The sequence below is a fragment of the Ambystoma mexicanum genome, chromosome 6q (assembly GCF_040938575.1).
Source record: "Ambystoma mexicanum isolate Mex_15411 chromosome 6q, UKY_AmexF1_1, whole genome shotgun sequence".
NCBI lineage: Eukaryota > Metazoa > Chordata > Amphibia > Caudata > Ambystomatidae > Ambystoma > Ambystoma mexicanum.
The window spans coordinates 165,849,176-165,865,786 of record NC_090937.1 but is presented as its reverse complement, the minus strand read 5'-3'; positions in this window follow the sequence as shown (position 1 = coordinate 165,865,786).

The following is a 16,611-nucleotide window of genomic DNA, read 5'->3' as shown; positions in this document are numbered from 1 at the left end:
TGACTCAAGGGCTTGCAGGCATTCAACCATAGGCCTCTCCTCCACCTCCCCATCCATGCAAGCAATATCCGGGATTGCTGCCCGCCTCGTGCCTGCCTCTCTGCTATCTTGGCCCTGGTCCTAGCAATAGTTTTGATCGTTTTTATTAGTATACTTACAGTGAAGTAGCTCTGTATACAGACTTATTTTTTTATATTTTATTTTTTTAATAGTTCTGATAGCTTTTGTCCTTGCAATGGTTTTCTTCCTCGTCTGCTGCCTCTCCACCATCAGATGCCTCTCATATTCTGCTTGGACGCACATCAGATCCCTTAGCCACCTCCTTTCCTTCTGCCAGATGTTTGCCTTTTCTGGACAAATTTGCCTCTTCTGGGTCGAATGGCCCTGCATTAACTACCTTCTCACGCTCCTCCTGTGCTGCTGCCTGGCAGAGTCTAAGCTGAATAGCTACCCCCTCCGGCTGGATGACACTTGTCGGTCGGGTACAACACCTGCACTGCCCTTCACTCTGCCTGTTCATGTGTCTGTGCATGGGCAACAACAGTGACCACCTCATGTGGCGTTCTTGTGACTTCCACCTCAGGCAGGGACGTAGGCACTACAAGACTGGGCGGTGTTGGTGGGACTGATGCACAGGGACAGTAGTGGTAAGTGGAATGGAGGGGTGCCTGGAGGATGACTGAGGCACAGAGGAGGAAATGAAGGGGCCAATTGCATGCACCACTGCACAAAGATCACCCGAGAGCAGTGCAGTTACTGTTGGCCCAGCAAGCCACTCATCTACTTGTGATTCTGAACCAGCTCCTAGCAACAAGCTGAAACATCATCACAAAGAGATACAGTCCTTCTCACAAGGCCAGCCAGCAGGGACTGCACCACATTTGGGATGGTTAGCTTGGTCTCAAGGAGGGTTTCAGTCTGGGTGTAGGCATCCACAAAGATATCCACAGCAGATGGCCCAGGGACAGGAGGTTGTGCAGAACCCTCCATGGTGAACTTCACATCTTCATGTCTCTGGGCCAGGGGTACAGCCTGAACACCCAATGGATGCTATACCTAACCCCATGGGCTGGCCGCCAATTGCCTTTTCCTCCATCTCCACCTCCATCAACCCTGATGGCTCCAGATAGTCTTCTGCCCTCAATGGGCCTTGTGTGTTAGTAGCCTGTCCAGCAAGCACTGAGGTGTCCTCAGCCACAATCCCCTCCTGGGACTTTCCATCAGCATCCTCACCTGATGGTCCTCGTGCTCCCCCAGCCACATTGCTCTCATATAAGGAGGTGTCAACGGTGAGTGGCTGCGGTATTCACCTCAGTCTGGAAGCCCTGCCCCTGCTTCTCCACTCCACAGTACAGCTTCCTCTCTCTATACCAACTGCATCAACTGTCGAAAAGTGGGCAAAGAACATTGACATCAGTCCACAGTTACAATGCATGTGTGGCATACACAACATGAACAGTATGATCAAGTCAGCATGGGTCAACCAGCAACTGCCCCCCACATACACCCATAAAATCAGCATGGATACTGACACACGAGTGAACGGACAACAATGACTTACAGTCATGAGACACACTTGTCAAACCAGAGCATTGACGTGTAGCCACAAACACATAGCAAGAAATCATGACATGGTACAATACCAATGCCAATGTTACCCAAGTTTATCCTGCAGTCAGGGCCATGGGAATTGCACCTGGGCACATGCCTCAACAACTCATATTGCATGCAGATGAGTGCACCAAATCATCAATATATGACAGTGAACATGTCTACGATTGTCCATTTTACAGGTGTCTGCAATCATATACGCCTGACATCGGCAGGAGGCTGCAGGCTGGTGTAGATCAGTGCAACACACATGCTGTGTACAGAAAGGAGAACCTGCAATCATGCATGCCCATTCACGACACAAATGCACTGTACAGGAGTGCACCCCATTGGTACTCACCAGCAGCTTGCAGAAGGGCTGCCTTTCAAGGATCTGGGTGTGAAGCTCTAGATAGAAACTCTCGATGACCCAGAGCAGAAGGACCAAAATCTGATGGCAGCTTGCATGGTGTACCTCTACGGTGGCACCAGCCTCGAGGGCTGCCCTCGCCTTAACCTGACTCCAGTGCTTGAGGTTCTCCAAGTGCTTCGTTCTTGGTGGGACGGACTACTACCCCCTCCACATTGATGGCTTTTGTGAGGTCATCCCAGACCCTATGACGACTGTCTGACTTGAATTGCATTGCTGGGTTCAAGAAAGAATCATAATCTGCCAGGCCCTGATCAACCAGGATGCCAACTTCAGTCAAGGTGAAGGTGGCAGCACTCTGTCTTGCGGACATGGGGGTGCCACTCGATGCCAAAGAGGATGATGGCACAAATATGGCAACCCCTGAGGCAGGTGTGTGAGAGCTGGGTCCTGACAACATGATGTGGAATTGTGGTCGTAGTACAGAGAGATGGAAATCCCAAGTTGCCAGATGAGGTGGTCACAGGGCTGACATAGGACAACATGCAATGGCTGAACAGCTGGCACTCCAAGGCAGTACTGTTTGGCAAGAGGCACTTACACTTTATCAGGCAGCAGTGAAGGGGAGATTTTAAGAGGTACAAAGCACATTACCAGTTGTGCACAAGAAGAGGAGATGGAGGATTTGCTATCGCTGACACATATTTCAGTGCGCTTCGCAAGTCGTTGCCTTCATGTTATGCGTATGCATTTTTTCTGTTTTGGGTGCCTGAATGGCATCGCGTATGCATTTATTCAATATTGGGTGAGTCTACGGCACCGTTTAGGCATTGGTTTGGTTTTGGGTGCATATACAGCATTGCCTATGCATTTATTGGTTTCAGGTGCCTATACGGCATCACATATGCATTCTTTTGGTTTTGGGTGCCACTGCGGCATTGTGTATGCATCTGTTTGGGTGTGGGTGCCTCTATGGCATTGTGTATGCATTGTTGTGGGTGCCTATACAGCATTACATATGCATTTGTTTGGTTTTGGGTGCCTCTACAACATCACATACACACTTTTTGGATTGAGGGGCTCTATTCATCACATTATCCACAATTTTCTCGTGGGGTACCTTGGAGCCTTTCGGAAAACAACTCTATGCAGTCATTCATGAAGTCTCTATATTTTCTGGGGTGTGCTTCTCTGTTTGCTGGTACCATGAGTGGGAAGGCTCTGAAAGCGAGGGGACAGGGGCATGGTTAGGGCACACATGACCCTGCCCCAGGAGGAGGACTTGGTAAAGACACACATGACCCGGCCTCAGGAGGAGGACGTGGTGAGGACACACATTACCTGGCCCCAGTTCGTGTGAACCTCAGCCCACAGGTGACACAGCACCAGGATGAAGACATGACCAGAGGCCTACTGGTGGCCCAGCACCACCAAGGGCCACTAGGGCCAAGAGCGGACACCCTGCAGAGCATGAAGAGGCACCACCCCATGATCAGGGACAGGTGAAGGAGAAAGAGCCACCAAGGAAGAAGCACTTCACCATTGAGGAGCTTGAAATCCCCATGGGGTATGCACAGGTACAACATGGGGACCTCTACCCCTCTGCTGACAGCATCCATTATCCTGCTCAGCGAATCAGGATGTGGCAGCAGGCCATGGACCACATTAACGCTTGTGGTGTGGAGAGGCTCTCTGCTAAACAGGTCCACAAGAGGATGGATTACCTAATTCGAAGGACTAAGGAGAAGCTCAGTGGCAAATTGGTGTCTGCCCAGGCCACTAGAGGGTAGGAGCTGACTCCATTTGAAGAACTTGCAAGTGGGAAGATAACGAGTGAGCAGGTGCATGGCATGTGAGCCATGGACGCCAATGTCGACACATCTTGTGAGTGGCATTTGTGCATATCGTATCTGTTGATAATTTTGCATGACATGGTCATATATATGTTGGATTACAGTTGGCTGCAGTTGACAGCCATCCATGGGCACTGCATGAATGCCACTCTGTACACTTCCGTCATATGACCTGCAGCGAGCTGGTTGTGTGGTTTACGTGCATGGTACATGTTGGTGTCACAGTACATATCACTGTCTGCTGGGCTTCACTGCTGTGCCAGTACTCATATGTTTGGTAATGTCATGAAACACACTTATCATCGGACACATTCACAGTGTCATGCAGACACATTGGCTGTGTGCATGCAATCATGACTCACAGAGAATCAGAGCAATGTGTGCATGATGTCAGTCATCCATTCCCTGGCTCTGGCTGCCAGTAGACAGGGATGCGCAACAATGTCTGTGCATAGATACATGAGGCCGTCTTCCAGACGGGATGAGATGTGCATGGAAATAGTTCCACTTTTAGAGTGTCAATGGAGCAGTGGCCCTGCAAGTGTGCCCTGGTCAGTTCCATCTCACGGTCTGCTTACACATGGTTGCAATGCATGTGATTGAGATCAACTATGTTTCTTGCAGGGGGTAATGTTGTAATGATGGTTGGGGAGATAATGGCAACTCGTATGACTGCATGACGTTTTGGGTCAGCAGATGTACAGGTCAAACTTTCACATGTTGCTGATGATGCACGGACCTCCATCTTTCCACTGATGGGAATCACTTTCAATCATGCCTGTGTGTATGTATGTACTCTTGATTCCACAAATCATGCCTTGTTTCACAGCCTGATATGGCCAGCCATGATTTCACAGGTCACTGAATGCCATTAATCTGTGCCATACAGGTTACAGTGTCCTCAGTCACAATGTGTGATGTTTGTGTGTCTGGCCATTTTGTGTCTGGATGCATTGTAATGTATATATACATTTTCTGCCTGGTACTCATGCCTCGGAATGCTGTTGCAGCAGATGAAGAGGTGGAGGATGAAGAGGAGGGGGATACACGACAGACCACCAGTGGAAGCCAGGGTGCTGTGCCCTGTGAGAATCACTGTTGCTGCATGCAGTCCTCGGTACGGTTGTAGACTTTTCTCTTGACTCTTCACATGACTCTTCGCATGAAGCTGCTGAATCAGATGTGGAGGACTCTCTAAGGGACATGGAGTGTGCCTCAATTGGCAGTCTGGATGGGGCTGTTTAGTCTGAGGAGGTGAGCCAGGAGTCAGGGGTCCAGTCAGTGGGAAGCCTTGCATCTATAGTGGTTACAACTGCAAGATCCCCTTCGCCTGTGTTGGAATCCGCAACATGGGATCTTGTCCAATGGAGGGTTGCAGACCTGCAACCAAGGACAGGGATCCCACTTCAGCGGGCATGGATCCCGGCATCAAAATGTCTTCGGCCCGCACACATGGGTGGACGTGGGCATGACAGACAGTTGGAGTGGCAGCAGTAGATGCTGCATGCGACCATCCGATATTGCGAGGTCATGCAGTAAGTGACCAGGGACATCCATCACCTGACTGAGCTCCTCAACAGCTGCCCGGGATCCACAGTATGTGGCCTCTCGGGACCATCAGCAGTGGTTGGTTTAGAGCCTGATGAGGACACTGCATGTTGAGATGCAGTAATCAAGTCTTTCCCAGAAACTGGGCATGGAGGCCAACATCAAAAGCCAGCAGACTGATCTGGTGTCTCTGTGGGATTCCCTGTATTGAGAGCTGTTGGCACAGAGAAAATGCCTGCTGCTGGAGATGTTGGTGTCTCAAACCTCTCATTGCCGTGAGATTGAGAGTTTAAGGGTTTCACTGCATGATATCATTTGGCTACAAGGTCCCACCTCCACCAGGAGAGGGGCACCTTGAGGCAGATGCTCTCTGAGCACTCTGGTACATCACAAGTGAGTGCACATGCAGACTGTGTGGTCAATTGGGAGGATATTCATTGTGACCTCTTCACCATTGGGCTACTCATGCATGAATCTGTATCATGAGTGGCCCTAGCCAATGAAGACCAGGCTTTGGCACTGCATGGACAGGATGCACACCGACCACCACCACCTGAGGCTCCACCACATGATGGCAGTCCCAGACCACCCACTACCACCTGTGCCCTGATGTCCATGGGCCCATGGAGGGGGTATGATTTGTACATTTTGTGTTCACTGCTTTCAGTTTACATATGTGGACCCATACTGACCATTCCTCCTCAACCCCCGTTGATCTGGTGACCACTGCCTGCCAAAATTCCCGGATTTGGGGACAATTCCACATGTGAAAATAGGAGCCCAGAGATGTTCCACACCTCCAACACTGAGGGGGAGCTCAAGGGTAATCATGTGTAACCGTTCTGGATTGAGATACCATCCAAATAGTACATCTATTTTCTCTAAGCTTCACAGTTTGGGACTTCCTGTTTTCCCTTGTCCAAATGTTGTACCAGGCAGGTCAACAATGGGCCCTCTTATGTCCTCTTTCCAGATAGCCATATACCCATGCAGGGGTTTAAACCTACTAGCATTTAGCACCTTGTAAAGAGATGTTAATCTGACTGCTGGTATCACCTATAAATAGATCTTCAAAGTTAGTTGTTTCCCACTTCCCTTGAGATGCTATGTTCATTTGCGACACCCAATGCTGAAGCTGTAAATATCCAAAACCATCTCTGTCCTCATCCAAGTAGGCCTGGTTGCAATCCTCAAATGTACGAAGGTGGTTGTCTCTAAACCTCTGACCCGGCCTGTCCAAACCGCCTCGTATCCATCCCAGAGGAAATCCAGCTTTATTTCAGAGACCTGTCATAGATGGGGGGAATGTAGTTGTGGAATACCTATGCACCGCCTTATCCAAGTACTCTAATGTAGCCGTACTTGCAGGAAGGCCTGGCTCCCCCGTTTCCCGCTCCTCAGGGAATAGCTACATCTACAATGCAGGCGAGCCCCAAGTGTGTCTCTCTCGATAGTTAATAATAATAATAATTTGGCATTTATATAGCGCTACGAACCCTCAGGTATCTGAGCCAAGATGTCAAAGCGAGCGCTCTACTCACTGTGCCACTTGACCGGCTACCCACTGCTTGGGATTTTCTGCCGTTGCCTGACTTTTCAGGATAGGCGTCAGTTGGGCTGCATATGGGTAGCATTCAATTTCTGGCACCGCCAATCCCCCTGTACCCCTAGCTGCCATTAATTAATTTCTCGCTACTCTTGGAAACCTCCTGGCCCATATACATCGAAACACATATGACTGCAAATCCTTGAGCATCGCCCTCGAAATCCATACTGGTACGACCTGGAACACATAAAGCAAGCGCAGCATCAGGGTCATCTTGACCGCTATTATTCTCCCCAACCAATCTATTTTTGAGTCCTCCCACCATGCCAGGTCTTGCTTGGCTCTGACAAAGAGCGGAAAAATATTGGTTGCATACAGATTGGTGCATTGCGTGGTTAAGTTCACCCCTAAGTATTTCAGGGAGTATTTCTGGTGGTTCCGATATATTGAGTAACTTTGATTTCATGAAATTAATTTTAAAGCCTGAGACCGTGGGAAACGTTTGGAATAGCAAGACAATGTGGGGCAATGTGATAGTGGAATCAATCCTGCATGTAAAACCGGAGGTCGCCTGAGTATAATGCCAGTTTGTTTTGATAACCCGCTATGACCAATCTGCAAATATCCCCTGATGCCCGCACTAAACAGGACAAAGGCTCAATTGACAGAGTGAATAAGAGTGGGGACAGCAGACACCCCTGAAGAGTTCCCCTATGCAAACTCACTGGGTCAGAAAGGAAGCCATTTATTTTGATTTTTGTAGATGAAAACACAAAGTTGGTGAGGACTAATCTGAGAAACCACAGGCCAACAGTAAACCCCTCCAATACCCTGGACAGGTATGCCCAGTCAACACAGTCAAACGCTTTCTCAGCATCGATCGACAGCAGAGCCGTTACGCACTTGTGCTTCCGTGCCCAGGTTGAGACATCTATCATGCGTCATCATATATTATCGAACGCTTGGCGTCCTGGAACAATCCCAGTCTGCTCTGCCGAACCTAGCTAGGGCAATATAACTGCAACTGCGTGGCTAAGATTTTTGAGTATATTCGGGAGTCATAGTTAAGGCCCGCTATCGGCCTGAAGGAGGAACATAAGGTGAGATCTTAATCAGATCTCATGAGCTTGGAATCCCTCATTGTAGGTGTGATAGACCTTGTTTTGGCAATCGAGGGGAGATGTCACCGGAATTTGTTTTATAAAAAAAGGGCCATGAACCCGTCGGGACCTGGAGCTTTGTTACCCGGAAGGGAGCTATTAGCTTGAGCAACCTCCTCTGTTAGCCTGGAGGTTATAGGCTAAAATTCCGGACACTTTATTAGATGTTCTACAATAAATATGTTTTGTTCAAAGCAGCTTGAGTGAAATATCATGAGACCATAATGCCTTTAACTCTGCCCTCACTAGATATGATATGATATGATATGATATGGTATTTGTAACGCGCCTATACACAGGTGTTTCAAGGCGCGACGAGGCAGGGAGGGGAGGAACAAGGGGAGACAAAACAAACGATCCTACAAGGCCAGGTGTCATTCAGATCGCGCAAGTGCAGGGGTGGGGGAGGGGGGAAAAGTGCAAGGGGAAGGGGAGGGGGGGAAGTGCAGTAAAGGTAAGTGGCGTAAGTAATAAATAAAAAAGGGCCAGCTAGTGGCAAGTGCAAGGTAAGTGCAGAACAAGTGCTGGGGAAGGGGGGGGGCTGTAGGGATACAGAGACAGTCCCGTAGTGCAGAGGGGTTCCAGGGGATCAGTGACAGGGACCAGGACCGAAGGCAGTTTAGAGTGGTCCAGTTGCAGGATCAGTGCAGTTTAGTGAAGAATTAATTAGCTGTTCAGCAGGGGAGAGGGAGAGAGAAAGCAGAAGCAAAGAGGAAGGTTTTGAGGTGCTTCCGGAACCGGAGGTGGTTCTCCTCAAGTTTCAGGGAGGCAGGAAGGCTGTTCCAGAGGGAGGCCCCTGCCGCGGAGAGAGATCTACCCCAGCTCATTGCTTCGAGAAGCGGCTGACCATGAGGGAGTTGGAGGCGGATGAGCGAAGGGCTCGGGGAGGAAGATATTTGGGAAGAGAGAGTTGAAGGTATTTAGGACCCAGGCCCCAGAAGGCCTTGTGGACAATGCAGAGGGTTTTGAACTTTATCCTCGCAGCCACTGGGAGCCAGTGTAGAGATTTCAGTCCTGGAGAGATACGGTCCCTGGGCTTGAGGCCAAGGACAAGTCTCGCAGTTCTGTTCTGGATGAGTTGCAGAGGGCGGAGAGTGGAGGCAGGCAGATTAAGATAGAGGCTGTTACAGTAATCCAGCTTCGAGAGAACCAGGGCTCGGGAGACAGTGAGCTTCTGGGGGAAGGAGAGGAAGGGAAGAATACCTCTGAGGAGGTGCAGCTGGTAGTGTGACCTCTTGGCGACGTCAGAAATATGAGGAGAGAAGGAGAGTGTGGAGTCGAAGATGACCCCAAGGTTTTTTGCCTTGCAGGCAGGAGCAGGGAGGGGGCCAAGGGAGGCAGGCCAGAGAGCTGCAGGGAAGGAGGGAGTGGGAGTACCGATGAGTAGAATCTCAGTCTTACTGGCATTAAGGCAGAGGTCATTGGCGGCACACCATTCTTGGATAGCAGACAGACAGTCAGAGATGAGGGAAGGAGAGGGGGAGGCTGAGGGTAGCCTGAAAATGAGCTGGGTATCGTCCGCATAGCACTGGAAATTAGGGCAGAGAGCGGCGATGCGGTGGGCAAGGAGAGCCAGATACTGGTTGAACAGCCAGGGAGAGAGATTAGATCCCTGGGGGACACCACAGGTGGAGAAAAAGATGGAGCTGCCTATAAGTCTTTCTGGCCTCATTCTGCTTATATTGAGCTTGGCACTCTCAAACTCGTTCCTCACCCCGAACCCGTTAGGCTGAAATAATCTTTTTCTTAGCAGAGGCTATGCTAATTAGCTCACACCTCAATGTAAGTGTAAAAGCCTCCCCTACCTCTGATACCGAGACCTCCCCTGTGAGATTTTCTTGAAAACACTGAGTGATCCTGTCTGAAATGGTGATGCATACGACCGGGCCAACCAACAATGAATCATTCAGGATCCTCCCTGTAGACTTCCTTCCCCCTAGGCCATATCCATCTAGTTGTAAAGTTATGGGAGAGTGGTCAGTGACCAGTGCTATCTTTATGGTGGTTGTTGTGATCCCTGCAAGTAAAGAGAGAGATACCAGAAAATAATAATTCCTGGAGTAGGTGCGGTGGCCGTGCGAGAAATTTGAATGGTCACGATGATGGGGGTGAAGATGCCACCACACATCAAACACATGCATGTCACCCAGAGCCTGCTTAAGAGGGACTCCCATAGAAGCTTCCGACGGGGCTCCAGGGCCAAACCTATCCTTTCCTCAATCCAATGCTACATTAAAGTGCCCACCTACCACTAACTCACCACGTTGGATTTGCGCTATGTGAGGGAATAGTCTGGTATGAAACTGGTCTTGCTGCTGATTAGGCCTGTACACAGACTGTTAGGACAGTTTTTCTGAAGTCCAACTAAGGGCTTAGTAAAACCATTCAACTGAGGCAGTACAAGACTCCACTCTTTGTATAAGGCTGTACCACCTGAGTTCATGGTAGCGTAGACAGAGCAGCCAGGCTTATCTTAGGAGGGAGCGAGGGCAGTAGAATCAGTACAAGTGAAATTATCATACAAATGATCCAAAGAAACACTGAAACAATATGTATGTAAAAATAAAGGATTTAATTAAATACAAGTAGGCCCAGATAAATCTAGAGGTAAGTAAGCACTAACACATCATAGGAAATCACAATATAAAAACACAACACTATACTTGAAAGTACACAGACCCAAGTATAGACCTTATTTGGAACACCTAACATTAGTTCTAGGGAAGTCAAAATCTTTTCATACACATTTAGTAAAGGTCAAGCCTATTCTTGGGGAGTAACAACCAATGGTTACTTTTTTACAATTACAGTCAGTAATGCAAGGGCAGTAGACCCTTCCAGTTGTACAATGATTCTTAGCACAAATTAATCAGTCAACTGGACAATATGATTTTGGGGAATAGTGAAACACTTATTCTAGGTGCAGTAAAAACCTATAACTACCTTTGCCAGAAAACACAGTTATACTAGGTGAGTGAAACCTAAAGATGTAAAATACAATTACAGGTGCTTTTGAAATCAGGGAACCCCAGATCGAGGTAACTTATTTTGGATGGCACACAGCTAACAAAAGGTAAGTAAAACCCACATACTTTTTTAACCTCACTAGGGGGGGGAAGTAAAACACAATGTCACACCTTACTGAATGACTCACAGTTATTCTATGTAGGCAACAACCTAATACAGACTTATTAAGGACAGGCTAGCAGCAAATCAGGGGAAGCAAGACCAGTTGGTTGACACTCATACAATAACCCTCAAGGAATAATCTGGTGAAACCAACACTTTACTTTTGGGAAGAGGCACAACCTAATCACAGGAGAGTAAAACGCCTTCACATCTACTTTCTATTAGACTGACAAAACAGTGGCTAAGGAAGAAAAGATGTTATTCATACTTTTAAGAATAGTGCATCACACATTCAATACCAGTAAGAACTTTTGTAACTGTTCACTCTTAGAATTACAGTTACCAACCAACTCTTTACAAGTAAGTAACTTTTAAAACACTTATTTTCTTTTCTAGGCAGAAGTCCCAATCGCTTGACAGTCTTTCCCTTATTCTTGGAGCATGAGTGTTCTCAGTGGCAGAACGGGGGTCACTAGGCAGTGTCAGAATAGGTTCTTTAGTAGCAAAAGTCACAGTTTCCTTAGGAAAACTGGGCAAACAGGTGAGTAATTTACTTTAGAGTTACAAGAGGGTCCAGGGGCTTCACAAAAACACCCTAGCAACATTCTAGCAGTGGCACTCGGTGTACTGGATGAGGGACCTCCCAATCACAGAAAACACAACTTAGCTACACAGAAATCCTAACAGGATTAAGGTAAATACATACCCAAGCCAACACAGTACCTCAGCACTGAAGAAGCTTTTGCAGCAGGAGAAGTTCAGGGTCTGCAGCTAAATACCCGGTCAATGGATTCCTTGTTGTGCAGACTGAAAACAAGACCACGGAAGGGACTTTGCAGCAGGAATCGATGAAGAAGGTTCTAGGCAAGGTTCCAACTCACTGAGGTATTAATGAAAAACATCCCACTAGTAAAGTAAAAAGTTCTGAGGTTGAACCAGGAAAGGAAAATGTATCAGTTCTGTGCAAATCTTACCTAACACAGACACCACAATGTGCCTACCCTGGGCATCTTTCACAACCTTACCCTTCTGAAAATGTAAGTATCAGGCAATCAGACTTGCAACCCCCTCTATTTTCAAAGGTGAGGAGGCAAAATATTGATGGGCACCCAGCAAGAGCTCAACCTCGGCCAGTCCTGCTGCAAAAGGGTCTACTGAAGCAGGGCAATATCAGCCCAAAGGTACACAAGATTAAAAAGCACACTCCTCCGATTTTTCAGAGAGTAAAGCACCTGAACATTTATTGCAACTATTTTCACATTAGTTATTGTAATACTGCAGAAAACTACTAGTCATCCGCTGAATGGCCTCTAACCCACCAAGCCCCTATTCCAGGGCTGCAAACCCTCCATCAGCCTGGACCTGCCTCGGCTCCTGCCCACACAGGGACATCTCTGGATGTGCCAGCTCTCCACTTTATAGCACCAAACACAATGATATTGGATATGAAAAACAAAATCAAAAAAGAAAACCTTGACAACTCCATATGGGGTATACATCAGGCCTATCCGCCTGAAAGAGAGCATATGCTCCTAATGCCCCCAGAATTGCATACAATGCCAAATTTATGGCTTAAAGTAGCCTCAGTAACAACTATAGTTGCCCTTCATTGTACCCTCAGGATCATAGACGTTGCCTGGGGGGGGGGTCCTGAGGGGGCTATAGCCCTGGGTCTTTTGCTTGTAGACCCAGATAGAGCTCAGGGGCTACAACCAAAAGGCTAGCTAGTCCCGACTCCCGCCAGTCCCGACATTAGCTTAGGCCCTGATCTTTTCCAGACCTAGCAACACCCCTGCTCAGGATGATGAACAACCCTCATGTGTCAGGTATCTCCATAAAGTCTGAGTCCAATTCAGTTCTCTATTAAGACCTTTCAGTCAAGAGACTCTGGGTCTTTACCTCTTGCCTGCCTGTCCATCGAAGGTCTACTGTCATCGCACCTTCTGCTCTTCCTGGAACGTGTTTGGGACCATGAGGCCGATGAGGTCTCTGGGGTTCCCTCTTCTGGTAAATGCATGTCTGCTTCCGGGATCTTCATTGTTTCCACAGCTGCTCTGAGAGAGGCAATTGATGTTGGACCCCAACAACCTGGAACAAAATTGGGAATGGTTACCCTCATCTATAACAGATTCCTTTTTCAGAGACCCAGTTTGTTAATGGATGCATCAGTCTGCATTGTTTAAAGAAGTGAACTCTTTCCAAGATGTCAGGGAGGAGGTTCTGGCTCATTTGAAATTTGTAAAATACCCTATGCATTCAGTCCAGCGTGAAGTCTACATCTGCATCCCCTCGTGTAGAGGAGCAGCCATGTGCCTTTGCAGGAAGCCCCGCCCCCTATTACCTATATGCTGGGAGCCTGAGATCATGCCATGCTTGACACAGCTGTTGTGACCATTCTACGGTTAATGTTCATGAAAAGGTACCCATTGAGAAAGCCATATCAAATGTCTTCCTAAGAGAAGACGATCTGATGGAGGAGTGTCCTGAAGGGATATGAAAATGAGAGAAAGAGGAGCTGGTGACGTCACAAGAGTGTGATGCACCAAGAAGATAGGCTGAAGAAGTTATATATACTGTATAGAACCTGACGACGAAATAAATAATTGAGAAGACATTTATTTGTGAAAAGAAGATTGCAGGTGTAAGGAGCAGGGCAGAAAATACAAGCAGTTCAATAAATGTACACATGCAGTAATGCAAATAGACCAAGTGATCATAGAAACTGGCTACATGTAGGGAATAGAGTGCAGACGGAGCCCCCACTATATAGTAACTGGACATCAGTGTCACAAATATAGTAATTTCATACCCATGGAGAAGAAGGACTGAAAGCTGTGTTGCAGCAAAAAATTAGTCAAGAAACGTGGAAGAATTGCGAAGGGCTGTCTGGCCTGGTGTCAAGGATGAAACAGCCAAGACTGGTTATCATTTCCTGAAGGCAGTGAAATTGAGATGCTGAATCATTCCTTGTTAAGGTACACAGAAGGTATAGCATGAAAGCCAAGTTTCTTCATTTGAGACAACTAAATGCTGCAAAATGGGTAAAATTGTGGTCTCATGTAACATGAGATAAGGATGGAAACAGAGTTGGGCATGCAGTACCAAAACTACGCTAGAGTGTGCTCATACTCCCTTCTATTCCATGAGACAAGAATACATTGCAAGGCCAAGTTCAAAGACAATCTTCATTGCAGAAAGCATGGGTGATGAGAGACATTAGGCTAATTGGGTAGGTAGGTAAAGTCAAGTCCACCCTCTGGCACCTGGGGTATGACCTTAAGTGCTGCTACTGAAATGAATGTTCCAGACTGGCAGGAGCATGCCAACCAATTGTAGGAGGTCATATAATTAAGGGCTTTATAGTTTTAGAGCCAATTAAATGATGCACACTTAATAATGATGAAGAATTACTTTTACTAGAGGTGGACATAAGTGGTCCACCTGACACTAGAGGTCCGATCACAACCCAGCTCCTTATAGAAAGCATACCCAGATGCTCCTTTTGAACCAATCACCACCACCTGTAGGTTTTTATTAGTTGCCACGTAGTATGACGTCACTTATGACAAGATATTAGTATAAAGGTGTGATTTGTTATTAAATGCTTCGAGAATGCTTGTGCAACGTCCGTTGATGTTCGTTGTAACTCCCAGTTTTAGACAATTGATATTAAAACAGAATATACTTTGCCATCTTCATGGGTTGGTTCGATTATTTGGAGTCAGAGTTATTCTGTAACCCATCCACTGCATTCATGCTTCCAAAGGGCTCTTACGCTCACTAGTATTTCCCGAATAGCCCATGGACATATTTTTCCAGGTCTTGAGCTTCAAATCACACTTGGAATTCCCCTGATCTGCGAGAACGGTTTTCGGCATCCTCTTTCGTCTCCTCTGAAATATGCTGATAAGCTTCGAGTGCTGCCACCCTCTGTTCTAGCTGATCAGGCAAGTGTGCTTGATTACAAAAGAGAGATTCTAATTCCCCAAGTCTGGATTTGTTCTGTTGCTCATTATGGGATAATTCCTGAAAGGAGCTTTTTAGTTCCTTGACCGTCGTTGCCATCTCCCTCTGTATGGATGGCAATAAGCGTAAGATTTCTCCCTTTGTGGCCAGCAGTGCATCCTCCTCCTCTGCCGGATCAGGGACCTGTTTTGGTTTTTGAAATGTTTCCCTGATGGTGAAGCCCTGACTTCTTCTTGGCCTTTCCCAACTTCATCCTGTGCATAGGTGGGTCCCTCGGTGTGCAACAACGAAAAGCACTCCAGCCCATGCTCAATGAGCTCCACTACTTCCCAGGTCCAAATCCAGGCACTGGGCTGCCTCCCACCAGGTTGAGGGTATGGGCAGCCTTACTACAGATTGCCTCTGGATAAATAGAAAAGTCACCGGACAGGGCCGCTCCACCAATCCACGAGCAGGCACAGACCGTAGAACAGATAACAACAGGCAGCCCCTCTATATCAGCTGCACCGGTCACTCAAAACTCTGTAATGAGACAAGCTCTGCAGGTTTATTCTTGGCACAACATTAGCTAATCCTGTAGGTACTCTCCAGCTGATAGGGCCAGTTCATCCCGCCCTGTGCAAGCATGCTATGCGCCAATGAATATTCTCCTGGCTATGAGAACCTCAGGCTCATCAGAATGTAGCTCTTAACATAGTCGTGCCAGTCCAGCTACCACATGTCTCACATCTCACTGTGCCTCAGTGGGAGGTATAGATGTCGCATGCTCATGGGCCTACCACTCACCGTTGGAGCGGGACACCTAGCCTCTGCTCTCTGAAGTTTGGATGTCTGGAGCCGATACTTTGTACCTGCAGCTGTGGGTTTCTGGAGATTAGGTCAGAGCCTGCCACCTATTGGGCAGGCTCCTGCCGACACCAAGTTACTCAGATGGGTTGCTCCCAGTGCTCGCAACTGCAGAGAATGCGGGGAACGGAGATGAGGAAGGAGCTGCCAGAACCCATTGCTGAGACGCTGCTCCATGCAGCTCAGGCACCTTGCTGAATAGCGAGTGCATACCACACTGAATGCAAATCAGCTTTCTCCCACACCTTCCTGCAGGCCGCAAGCACTTCCACAGGGACATTTTCCTCCACCCTGGGTGCTGCTATCAGCGTCACTTGCACCTCAGACCCTCTCGGTGCCGAGTGATTCGAATCTCAAAGGAACGTCACAGTCTTCGAACGCCATTTTTCTTTGCTGCGGCAGGCCCGGACATGGAATGTTACCAACTCTAAATGCGGGATGATAAGAGGCGTGTTAGACCTAAAGGAGCGGCATGCAGGTCTTACATTCAGGACTCACCTCCCAAATTCTTGGCTGGAAATACGGCATTAAGGGTGCAAAAAGCTGTTAACTTGTCTTGGGCTGCAGAACTATGGAGTTACATGGCCATTAGCTACCAGCCAG